Here is a 13,239-nt window from a genome sequence, read left to right as displayed (position 1 = left end):
ACTAGATCATTGACTGGCCCACCCATAGTCAGGTAAAAAGGCTCTTTCTAAACATTATAAGGTTCTCCACATTCCCCTGACTGGGGTGTCAAACTCGGGGCCATCCAACTGCGGTGGGACTGCATATCCCAGCATGCCTTGCCACAGTTTTAGCATGCCCTAATAGCAAAACTGTTGCAGTGCATGTTGGGATGTGTAGTTCCACTGCAGCTGGATGGCCACGAGTTTGACACCACTTCCCTAGAGCATACAACGGTCTGCAAAGGGCTTTCTTCTTGGTTGGAGACCTTCCCACATAATAATATGGACAAGTTATTGAAGTATCTTTCCTTTCCTATTCCCAATCGGTTCTCTCCGCCAGTATGCACAGTATAAAGAGATGTTCCATAATATCTACCATAATGGTTACCTGTCCCCATTGTAGATTTTTAATAGGGTTGTCCAATTCAGGTGATTGCACCAAATGTAACACATTGTATGTGGGAATACAGTATGTCATTTTTGGGGATTAGTAATTGGATTTGTCCCTATCTGCCTTTTGAATTACTGTACCTTCCACGCTCATTGGAAAGGATGATATCAGGACCCACCTGCTAATGTTATGATTTTGGGAGGGGGTCAATTTTTTTTTTATAATATCAGTGGTAGCTGGTAAATGTATTACTGCATATGTGCTTTCATGGGGTTTCCCCATTGCTGTTATTGTTTAAGCTAATATATGTCTTCTGCATGTACTGTCTGGAATATAACACTACATAAATAGGCTAAGACAGCCTTCCTTTTACAGCCTTGGGTTGAAACTATTGACTCACTGCGTCTAGAGTCTAAGCAACACTCTCAGAAATGTTTCGGAGACTCTTCTTACAAGACTAAATTGTTGATGGAGGATCCACCAATCCTGCTACTACCTGATACTTGATTAGTGTTTACATTTTTGTCTTGTGGTTCAGATGGGTGTGGAGAATTGTATCCAATATCTGGGTTGAGGATGCTTTAAAGTCCCTCCATACATTTTTTATTTTGTGTTCTGTATTTTATAATAATGTGCTAAGAGATGCTTTGCTTCTCATTCCCTATTGCTCTGTACTTGATGAATTATTGTCTGTGTATCCTCTTTGTACCATTTATTTTAGCTCCAATGAATAAATTAAATAATAATAATAATAATAATAATAATAATAATAATAAAAAATAGTACCCAAAACTACATTTCTATGGGTGGAAATAGCCAATCTACTGTACTGCTACAAATTTCTTCAGTGATACAAGTCAATGATCACCCTGTAGTTTCTAGTGCACCAATGTTTTGCTAAGTTGAGCCAAAGTACCATACAAAGGAGCTCATTCAGACCTGCTCACAAGATGCGGCTGCTCGCTGTCAAAAAGGGGCCGGATATTTAAATTAAATGCTCGCACTACGTGGCGTAAGGACGCTCTCTATGTCTTAGCGAGCTACAACACTGAGCGCTTGCTAGTTTATAAAGATGCCCCCTTTCCCCTCGCAACACACGTCATCTCCTGGAATTGTTGGATTAATCAGTAACATCGAGAGCCATCGGAGCTGCTCGCAGCCTTTGAGGTAGACTTACCCTGCCGCAAACACTGCAATCAGTGCTGGCTGAAATACATGCAGGTGACGTGTACAATGACGCTACTTTCCTAATTATGCACGCCCTTTAAACGGCGTTATTGCGGCCTGACATGCCTGCGTCCGCAACACCACTCCCCCGTTCACAAGCACCTTCACCTGTTACCACAAACGGCACTATCTGTCACTCAAAGTAGCGGGAGTCTGTGTGCTATGAGCGCAGAATTCCGCATCGCTAAGACTGGCTTGCACACGCGCACTGCGAATTAAACGCATGCGCATTGAGCAACAATCGCCTGGCAGCGAGCGATCACGCCTTAGCAAACGTGTCTGAATCAGGTCCATAGTCTATGAAGTATTCTGTACTATTATTATTGTTTGATGACTCAGTAACTTTTTAAGTAGAAACAGAATTTGTTTTGTTTTTTTTAAATAAGGAATAATAAAGTGAAGTATTTTTCAGCAACAATAGAGCACTTTGGTCAGAGTTTTAAATTGTAGAATGAACAGAAGTTGTGCTTATCTCTTCTCCACTTCAATCAGCGGATTATAGTACTATAAATGAATCACTCTGGTAACCATTTTTTAAGGTTGGTTACTGTCAACGAGTGTTTAAAACATTATATACATTCACAGCTCTGTATTTCTTTCACATGTTGACAAGTTCCTCTTAAACAAGAAAGATGTGAGTATCCCGTATAGAAAGTATTTTATAAGTACTGTATTTATTTTATAATAATGAGCAACATGCTAATATCCATCATGGGGTACAAAGAAGAAACTGCAGTTTCTTAATTTAGTTTAATTGTACTAGTGCAACTCGGAGAAAAAAAGTTTGTGACTGGTGTTATCTGATACTTACTTTAGTCTGAATTTAAAAGGACAATTTAGTCCACATGTTCTCACCTGAGCAAGTTGCAATATGGTGGTTCCATGTGCTGATTCCTTATACATATTTAATTACATGTTCCTGACCTGCCTTGTTCCTGACCATATCTGGGCCAGCTGTCTGATCACTGCCCTGGCCACCTATCACTGACCTACCTTCCTAGGATTGGGATTGAAATGCCAGTGGCTGAGACCGATGGAAACAAGATCCCGACAGGGGCAGGTAAGTACCCTAACCTCCCATCCCCCCCCCTCTAACCCTAACCTTCCCTCCCCGGTGCCTAACCCTAACCTCCCCCCTTAGTGCCTAACCCTAACCTCCCCCCAGGGTTGCCTAAACCTAACCCCCCCCTCCCCGCACCCTAAATCTAACGCTAAGTGTGCCCCGGACTTACCTTCATTCTGGCTGGCGTCCTCGGCGTTCTGGCGCCGGCATTAACATAGACGTCGGTATTTCGACACCTATGTTAACTCCCTTGCCAGGATTCTGCTATCGGGAATGAGACCTCTCATAACTACACCTGAACTCCGTGTTTCTTACTCAAGCCTACAAATCATTAACAAGATTGATGCAAATCTCTTCTGATTAACATTAGGGGTGAGCGGGTTCGGATTTCTGAAATCCGAACCCCCCCGAGCCCCCCCGATCCGAGTCCGATCCGAGTCAGGCTCGACTTTTCCCGCCTGACTCGGATCTGAAATCGAGGCAAAACGTCATCATCCCGCCTTCCGAGTCTCGCGGGTTTTGGATCCTATATAAGGTACCCGCGTCGGCGCCATTTTCTCACTCGGCTGTGGACAGTGAAGAGGGAGGGTGGGAGTTAGGGCTGTGTAGTGTAGTGTAGTGTAGTGCTGCTGTTGTCCACTACTTCAAAGTCCATAGGGGCTGGCTGTGTTGTGCTGTGCTGCTGTTGTTAATAGGGGCTGTGTCCACTACTTCAAAGTCCATAGGGGCTGGCTGGACTGTGTTGTGCAGTCAGTTCTCCATAGGGGCTGTGTCCACTCCAAAGTCCTGTGCAGTGTCCCAGTCCTAAAGGAGTGCTGTAGTGTTGTCCAGGGGGTGCTCTGTCCATCAGGGGTGCTCCCCCCAAGTGCTAAAAAAATAATATATTTTCTGTGTTTGTGAATTGTGTGCGCAGTAGCCGCACGTGCATCAACAAAGTAGTGCCAAGCGTGCGCCTGTGTCATAAGTAAAGGGCCGGCTGGCTTGACCGTTAAAGGGTGCTGTAACCCCTGAAAGTACACTCCAGTCCAAACCAAAAAAAAATTATTTTCTGTGTTTGTGAATTGTGTGCGCAGTAGCCGCACGTGCATCAACAAAGTAGTGCCAAGCGTGCGCCTGTGTCATAAGTAAAGGGCCGGCTGGCTTGACCGTTAAGGGTGCTGTAACCCCCGAAAGTACACTCCAGTCCAAACCAAAAAAAAAAATATTTTCTGTGTTTGTGAATTGTGTGCGCAGTAGCCGCACGTGCATCAACAAAGTAGTGCCAAGCGTGCGCCTGTGTCATAAGTAAAGGGCCGGCTGGCTTGACCGTTAAGGGTGCTGTAACCCCCGAAAGTACACTCCAGTCCAAACCAAAAAAAAAATTATTTTCTGTGTTTGTGAATTGTGTGCACAGTAGACGCACGTGCATCAACAAAGTAGTGCCAAGCGTGCACCTGTGTCATAAGTAAAGGGCCGGCTGGCTTGACCGTTAAGGGTGCTGTAACCCCCGAAAGTACACTCCAGTCCAAACCAAAAAAAAAATTATTTTCTGTGTTTGTGAATTGTGTGCGCAGTAGCCGCACGTGCATCAACAAAGTAGTGCCAAGCGTGCGCCTGTGTCATAAGTAATGGGCCGGCTGGCTTGACCGTTAAAGGGTGCTGTAACCCCCAAAGTACACTCCAGTCCAAACCAAAAAAAAAATTATTTTCTGTGTTTGTGAATTGTGTGCGCAGTAGCCGCACGTGCATCAACAAAGTAGTGCCAAGCGTGCGCCTGTGTCATAAGTAAAGGGCCGGCTGGCTTGACCGTTAAAGGGTGCTGTAACCCCCGAAAGTACACTCCAGTCCAAACCAAAAAAAAATAATTTTCTGTGTTTGTGAATTGTGTGCGCAGTAGCCGCACGTGCATCAACAAAGTAGTGCCAAGCGTGCGCCTGTGTCATAAGTAAAGGGCCGGCTGGCTTGACCGTTAAAGGGTGCTGTAACCCCCGAAAGTACACTCAAGTCCAAACCAAAAAAAAAATTATTTTCTGTGTTTGTGAATTGTGTGCGCAGTAGCCGCACGTGCATCAACAAAGTAGTGCCAAGCGTGCGCCTGTGTCATAAGTAAAGGGCCGGCTGGCTTGACCGTTAAGGGTGCTGTAACCCCCGAAAGTACACTCCAGTCCAAACCAAAAAAAATATTATTTTCTGTGTTTGTGAATTGTGTGCGCAGTAGCCGCACGTGCATCAACAAAGTAGTGCCAAGCGTGCGCCTGTGTCATAAGTAAAGGGCCGGCTGACTTGACCGTTAAAGGGTGCTGTAACCCCCAAAGTACACTCCAGTCCAAACCAAAAAAAAAATTATTTTCTGTGTTTGTGAATTGTGTGCGCAGTAGCCGCACGTGCATCAACAAAGTAGTGCCAAGCGTGCGCCTGTGTCATAAGTAAAGGGCCGGCTGGCTTGACCGTTAAAGGGTGCTGTAACCCCCGAAAGTACACTCCAGTCCAAACCAAAAAAAAATAATTTTCTGTGTTTGTGAATTGTGTGCGCAGTAGCCGCACGTGCATCAACAAAGTAGTGCCAAGCATGCGCCTGTGTCATAAGTAAAGGGCCGGCTGGCTTGACCGTTAAAGGGTGCTGTAACCCCCGAAAGTACACTCAAGTCCAAACCAAAAAAAAAATTATTTTCTGTGTTTGTGAATTGTGTGCGCAGTAGCCGCACGTGCATCAACAAAGTAGTGCCAAGCGTGCGCCTGTGTCATAAGTAAAGGGCCGGCTGGCTTGACCGTTAAGGGTGCTGTAACCCCCGAAAGTACACTCCAGTCCAAACCAAAAAAAAAATTATTTTCTGTGTTTGTGAATTGTGTGCGCAGTAGCCGCACGTGCATCAACAAAGTAGTGCCAAGCGCGCGCCTGTGTCATAAGTAAAGGGCCGGCTGGCTTGACCGTTAAAGGGTGCTGTAACCCCCAAAGTACACTCCAGTCCAAACCAAAAAAAAAATTATTTTCTGTGTTTGTGAATTGTGTGCGCAGTAGCCGCACGTGCATCAACAAAGTAGTGCCAAGCGTGCGCCTGTGTCATAAGTAAAGGGCCGGCTGGCTTGACCGTTAAAGGGTGCTGTAACCCCCGAAAGTACACTCCAGTCCAAACCAAAAAAAAATAATTTTCTGTGTTTGTGAATTGTGTGCGCAGTAGCCGCACGTGCATCAACAAAGTAGTGCCAAGCGTGCGCCTGTGTCATAAGTAAAGGGCCGGCTGGCTTGACCGTTAAAGGGTGCTGTAACCCCCAAAGTACACTCCAGTCCAAACCAAAAAAAAATTATTTTCTGTGTTTAGCCGCACGTATATATCAAATCGATATAACATAAATGGAGGACCAAACTTTCTCCGATAAAAATAAAATAGAGAAAGATCAAGAACCACTTCCTCCTAGTGCTGAAGCTGCTGCCACTAGTCATGACATAGACGATAACATGCCATCAACGTCGTCTGCCAAGGCCGATGCCCAATGTCATAGTAGAGGGCACATACAATCCCAAATGGCAAAGTTCAGGAAAATGACCTTGAAACAGACATTTAAATCAGCTGAAGAGAAACGTAAACTTGCCAATATGCCATTTACGACACGGAGTGGCAAGGAACGGCTAAGGTCGATCCCTAGTATGTTCATGACTAGTGGTTCAGCTTCACATGACGATGGAAGCCCTCCTCCCACTAAAAAAATCAAAAGAGTTAAGCTGGCAAAAGCACAGCGAAGAACTGTGCTTTCTAAGAAGATATCACAAATCCCCAAGGAGAGTCCAAGTGTGGTGGTGGTTGCGATGCCTGACCTTCCCAGCACTGGACGGGAAGAGGTGGCTCTTTCCACCATTTGCACGCCCCCTGCAAGTGCTGAAAGGAGCACCCACAGTCCACTTGCTGATATGCAAATTCAAGATGTCACTGTTGAAGTACAACAGGATGAGGATACTGGTGTAGCTGGCGCTGAGGAGGAAGTTGGCGAGGAGGATTCTGATGGTGATGTGGTTTGTTTAAATCAGGCTCCGGGGGAGACAGTTGTTGTCCGTGGGATGAAAAAGCCCATCACGGTCATGCCTGGGCAGAAGACCAAACATTCCACCTCTTTGGTCTGGCAATATTTCTATCCAAATCCGGACAACAACTGTCTTGCCATATGTACCATATGTAAAGGTGAAATAAGTAGGGGTAGGGACGTCAACCACCTAGGAACATCCTCCCTTATACGGCACCTGCAGCGCGTTCATAAAAAGTTACTGTCAAGTTCAGAAACTTTGGCTAAGACCGTAAGCAGTCCAGGGACACCTAAATCCCGTTGTCCTGTTGTATCCAAGCGCCTGCAAACCACACCATCAACTCCCTCCTCGTCAATTTCCTCCTTAGTCAGGATCGGAAGTAGTCCTGCAGGCCATGTCACTGGCATGACTGACTCTCCTATCCGGGATTCCTCTGGAGGATCCTGCATTGCTACGCCTACTGCTGCCGCTGCTGCTGTTGCTGCTGCTGGGAGTCGTTCATCATCCCAGAGAGGAAGTAGGAACACCACTACTTTTACTAAACAATTGACCCTCCAACAGTCCTTAGCGAGGAGGATGAAGTACAACAGCAGTCATCCTGAAGCAAAACGTATAACTGAGGCCTTGACTGCTATGTTGGTGTTAGACGTGCGTCCGGTATCCGCCATTAGTGCAGTGGGATTTAGACAATTGATGGAGGTAGTGTGTCCCCGGTTCCAAATCCCGTCTAGATTCCACTTCACTAGGCAGGCGATACCGAGACTGTACAGAAACGTCAGAAAAAGTGTACTCAGTGTCCTGAAAAATGCCGTTGTACACAATGTCCACTTAACCACGGACATGTGGACAAGTGGAACAGGGCAGACTAAGGACTATATGACTGTGACAGCCCACTGGGTAGATGTATCACCTTACGCAGCAACAGCAGCAGCGTCACCAGTAGCAGCATCTCAGAAACGCCAGCTCGTTACAAGGCAGGCTACGCTGTGTATCACCGGTTTCAGTAAGAGGCACACCGCCGACAACCTCTTAGAGAAACTGAGGGAAATCATCGCCCAGTGGCTTACCCCACTTAGACTCTCCTGGGGATTTGTGATATCTGACAACGCCACCAATATTGTGCGGGCATTACATCTGGGCAAATTCCAGCACGTCCCATGTTTTGCTCACACAATAAACTTGGTGGTGCAGAATTTTCTGAAAAGCGACAGGGGCGTGCAGGAGACGCTTTGGGTGGCCCGAAAAATTTCTGGCCACTTTCGCCATTCAGCGACTGCGTGCCGAAGACTGGAGCGCCAGCAAACACTCTTGAACCTGCCCCGCCATCACCTGAAGCAAGAGGTTGTGACGCGGTGGAACTCAACCCTCTATATGCTTCAGAGGATGGAGGAGCAGCAAAAGGCCATACAAGCCTATACATCCACCTATGACATAGGCAAAGGAGGGGGTATGCACCTGACTCAAGCGCAGTGGAGAATGATTTCCGTGTTGTGCAAGGTTCTCCAGCCCTTCGAACTTGCCACACGTGAAGTCAGTTCAGACACTGCCAGCTTGAGTCAGGTAATTCCCCTCATCAGGCTTTTGCAGAAGCAGCTGGAGAAAGTGAAGGAGGAGCTAAGACGGAGCGATTCCGCTCGGCATGTGGGACTTGTGGATGAAGCCCTTCATTCGCTTTGCCAGGATTCCAGGGTGGTCAATCTGTTGAAATCAGACCACTACATTTTGGCCACCGTGCTCGATCCTAGGTTTAAAGCCTATGTGGTGTCTCTCTTTCCGGCCGACACAAGCCTGCAGAGGTGCAAAGACCTGCTGGTGAACACACTGTCAGCTGAAGCGGAACGTGACACGTCAACGGCTCCTTCTTCATTTTCTCCCGCAACTGGGGCTGCCAGGAAAAAACTTAGGTATCCTAAGCAACCAGCTGGCGGTGATGCAGGGCAGGCAGGACCAAGTTTGGACATCTGGTCCGGACTTAAGGACCTGGCAACAATTTCTGACATGTCTACTGTCACTGCATATGATACTGTCACCATTGACAGAATGGTGGAGGATTACATCGGTGACAGCATCCAAGTAGGCATGTCAGACAGTCCATACCTGTACTGGCAGGAAAAAGAGGCAATTTGGAGGCCCCTGTACAAACTGGCTCTATTTTACCTGAGTTGCCCCCCCTCCAGTGTGTACTCCGAAAGAGTGTTTAGTGCAGCCGGGAACCTTGTCAGCGAAAGGCGTAGGAGGTTGCTTCCACAGAATGTGGAGAAGATGATGTTCATCAAAATGAATTATCAGCTCTTCCAGGGAGACCAGCCTCCAGAAGGTACAGAGGGACCTGTGGTGGTGGATTCAAGTGGGGACGAGTTAATACTTTGTGAGGATGAGGATGTACACACTGAAGAGGGTGAGGAATCGGTGGATGAGGAGGATGAGGATGACATCTTGCCTCCGTAGAGCCAGTTTGTGCAGGGACACATTAATTGCCAGCTTGTTTTGTGGGGGCCCAAACGAACCAATCATTTCAGCCACAGTTGTGTGGCAGACCCTGGCGCTGAAATGATTGGTTTGTTAAAGTGTGCATGTCCTGTTTATACAACATAAGGGTGGGTGGGAGGGCCCAAGGACAATTCCATCTTGCACCTCTTTTTTTTCTTTGCATTATGTACAGTTTGGGGCCTAGTTTTTCAAACTGCCATCCTGTCTGCCACTGCAGTTTCACGCCTAGATGGGTCACGTGTTTGTGCCGCCCACTCGTGTCGCTTAGCATAGTCATCCAGCTACCTCGGTGCAACCTTTTGGACATAAAAACACTATTGTGAGGTGTGAGGTGTTCAGAATAGACTGAAAATGAGTGGAAATTAAGGTTATTGAGGTTAATAATAGCATAGGAGCAGAAAAACCTACAAATTCTGTGATTTTAGCTGTTTTTATGCTTTTTTTCAAAAAAATACAGATCCAAAACACAAAACCCAGAACCCAAAACACGGAAGGGTGGTTTTGGCAAAACCAATCCAGATCCAAAACATGAAGAAAGATCCAGATCCAAAACCAAAACACAAAACACGAAAAGTGGCCGGTGCACACCCCTAATAACATGGTGTTTAAGAGCCTCGTGTATATAATAATAAATCAATCAATAAATAACTTGTAGATAGCATGCGTAATTTTTATGCCTTCCTGAAATAATTTCTCAATGACATGGCAAAGTCATACACTGGATAACATGTGTTCTTCCTGCTCACTTACTGCTAGATATCCATTTAAATTCAATTTCAATCCAATGAGGCAAGATAATCTGATTCTGACTTCCGATTAATGTCTGTAGTCGGTCTTCTTAAAATAGTGTTTGCGTGTTTGTTTGTTTGTTTTTATCAGGTCTTAGAAGAATCCTCTCCCAGATACCTCCCATAGATTCTGCAAAGTTCATCTGAAAGACATTTCACTATTTATACTGAATGTATGATATATACAGCTTCACAGGAAAAACTGTACCTACAGGCAAGTTCTTTTATCAGAGATTTCATGTTATGGAGACTAGGAAATATATTGTTTTCTAAATCTAAATTAAGTTTTAGAAAAAGCTATTTGTTAGTAATTTCATGAAATAGATAGGCATTTATTATAGTATGCAACTGTATACCTTATGGCTGGGTGAGGAACTAGGCTTTGTTGCCCCAGACACCTTTTCTCCATTGCCCCTCCTTGAACTCACCTCACTGTATGTATCATGTTTACCCTTCTTATCCCCTTTCCCTTAATAAGGCACTAGTTGGAGTTTCAGCAACCTGTACATAAAATATTATGGGGCCTATTTATTAAGGGCTTTCCACCTTAAAATTCTCAAAAACTTCCCCCAGAAATGCCTAACACAGAAGTCATCAGACATCTCCTGCATTAGGTAAACTAACCCAGGATATGGCTGCCCCCATTATATGCCATTGGGTCTATGGTCTAGGACAATTTATCAATTTCTGAAAAGCTTAGCTCTTTGGAGCTTGGCCCATTAGCTAACTCTTCAGAGGAAATTTCTGATTCCTCCACAGTAACCTTTGTGTTCCTGCCCTTCAGGTGAATGTAGTTTGCATATGTGCATGCGTGGATACACAGTGGCAGTAAAGTGCTAGTGATGATTATCACTTTACTGTCATCCTCCTCTCCAAAAAAGGCTCCTATTGGATGTAGTGTTCAATATGTTGGGAGCACTACTCGTATGTTACACACACGTTTCCGAGAATATAGAAGAAACTCCATAAAGGGAGTAAAGACACATAGGGGTAAATTTACTAAGATGGGTGTTCTATTTAAGAAGTGATGTTGCCCATAGCAACCAATCAGATTCCAGGTATTATCTTCTAGAAGGTGTTAGATAAATGAGAAGTAGAACCTGATTGGTTGCTATGGGCAACATCACTTCTTAAATAGAACTCCCATCTTAGTAAATTTACCCCTTACTCTTTCCCAACACGTTAAATCAAAACATGAGGGTGATGTCCATGTGCTTAGACTCCAGGGCATTGAACATATCAAGAAGACATCCTAGGGGTGGAGACTGTTTTAACTTGCTTTGCAAATGTGAAGCTTTTTTCTTTAGGTACGTTATTTCCAAATGGCTTAAACGACTACATCGAAATGAATAATATTTAGGTATTGATTCACTCTCACCTGAATTTGATTTGGACTAAATGCTTTCCCTATGATATTAATTTTATCTTTTTCTTTTCTTGGGGGGTTAACTAAACATGTGTGTATATATATATATATGTGCAAATTTTTGCAGACTTTTGTCCAGGAATGATGATGTTCGTCCATGCAAGATGACGTTTTGCCTCTTTCTGAGTTCCGTTTTTTTGGAGGGAAAAATCCGAACTCAATTTGCAAATAAATAATAAATGAATAAAACTTGGATCGTTTACTTTATAGCTATGGAACCTTTTGTCTAAGTGTGCATTAGGTAAGTATTAGGGATATGGGAAAAGACGCTAGTTAGGTTTATCTGATTTGGGGCAGATGTGCACGCATGCAGCTAATAAACAGCGTTCGCATGCAGGTTATTGTGCATTCGCTACTGAGCGTCATGTTAGCAGCGCAACTGTGCGTAATGTGCGGTGTTTATGCATGAGATTTTATCTATGACGGACTTAACATATATATTTATATATATATACACATGTGTATATATATATATATATATATATTAGGGATGTGCAGGCTCGAATGATGATGTCATCCATGTAAGATGACGTTAGCCTCTTTCTGAGTTCCGTTTTTTTGGAGGGAAAAATCCGAACTCAATGTGCAAACTTGAACCTATCCGAGCCTGCACATCCCTAGTGCTAAGCTAAACTGATGGTGGGGAGGGATCAGTATGAAATACTATCCGGTTCAAATCCCGACACCGGAAGACCGGTACCAGTGAAGATCCTGACAGCAGCTAAGGTAAGTACTAACTAACCTAACCTCCCCTAACCCTAACCTTCCCTTAGGGGTGCCTAACCCTAACCCTGCCCTGTAAGTGCCTAAACCTAACCCACCCTTCCCTGTAGCCTAAACCTAATTCTCCTGGGGGGTCCTAACCCTAACCTCCCCCCAGGGGTGCCTAACCCTAACCCCCCCTTCCCCTAGCCTAACCCTAACCCTCCCGGGGGGTGCCTAACTGTAAGTCCCCCTGGGATCCCCTAACCTAAACCTCCCCCCATCACTGTCCATGCCCAGCTTACCTTCGATCATGATGCCGGGTGTCAGGCTCCCACCATAGGCAAAATGACAAGCATTGGGATTTCGACACCTGTCATTAGACCCTTGCTGGGATTAGACAGTCAGGATGCCGATTGTCGGTATTTAGACCATCGACATCCCAACTGCATACCGGTGGGGAGGCTAAGCATAACATCTTTACTTAGATGCACTTATTAATACACTGTTCTACTATTGGAAGTTTTCCTCTCAGTTGATCTAAAGAGACTCTTTCTCTACAATAAAGTACACAGAGCATAACACTGGTGCTTGGACGCATATATTAGTGCTCAAACACTGGGATTTATTTATACTTCAATGCAAAGAGGATTATCTCTGTCGTAAGACAGCACAGTAGCTAAAGTGGACACTATTTTGCGATTAAGACATTTTATATATTTTATGTATTTGTTTTAATTATTTAGCCTGATTAATTGGCTTTCTCATTATAGTGTTATATATCTATATGTATGTTTAATTATACTTTATTAAATGAATATGTAATGATTCTCATTAGCACTCCCTAAATGCGTTATTTGTACTTATGGTATATTGGGTTTCTCCTATTGGAGCCGTTGTTTCGGCAAGATATTTTTGATAAATAGCCCTAAAAAGTAATTCTACATCATCATGATATTCTGAGCCCCCACTGCTGCCAATGATAAATAGGCCCCTCTGGTGAAAATTCATTAAGTGTTAACATTTAATACTACAGTAACCAGACCTGCTCAAATAAAAGAGACATAATAATAATAATAATAATAATAATAATAATAATAATAATAATAATAATATCAATACTATTGAGCACCC

This window comes from Taudactylus pleione, unplaced genomic scaffold (assembly GCF_031769625.1).
Source record: "Taudactylus pleione unplaced genomic scaffold, aTauple2 ptg000070l, whole genome shotgun sequence".
Lineage (NCBI taxonomy): Eukaryota > Metazoa > Chordata > Amphibia > Anura > Myobatrachidae > Taudactylus > Taudactylus pleione.
The sequence above is the reverse complement of the archived record's forward strand: the minus strand, read 5'-3'. Positions refer to the sequence as shown.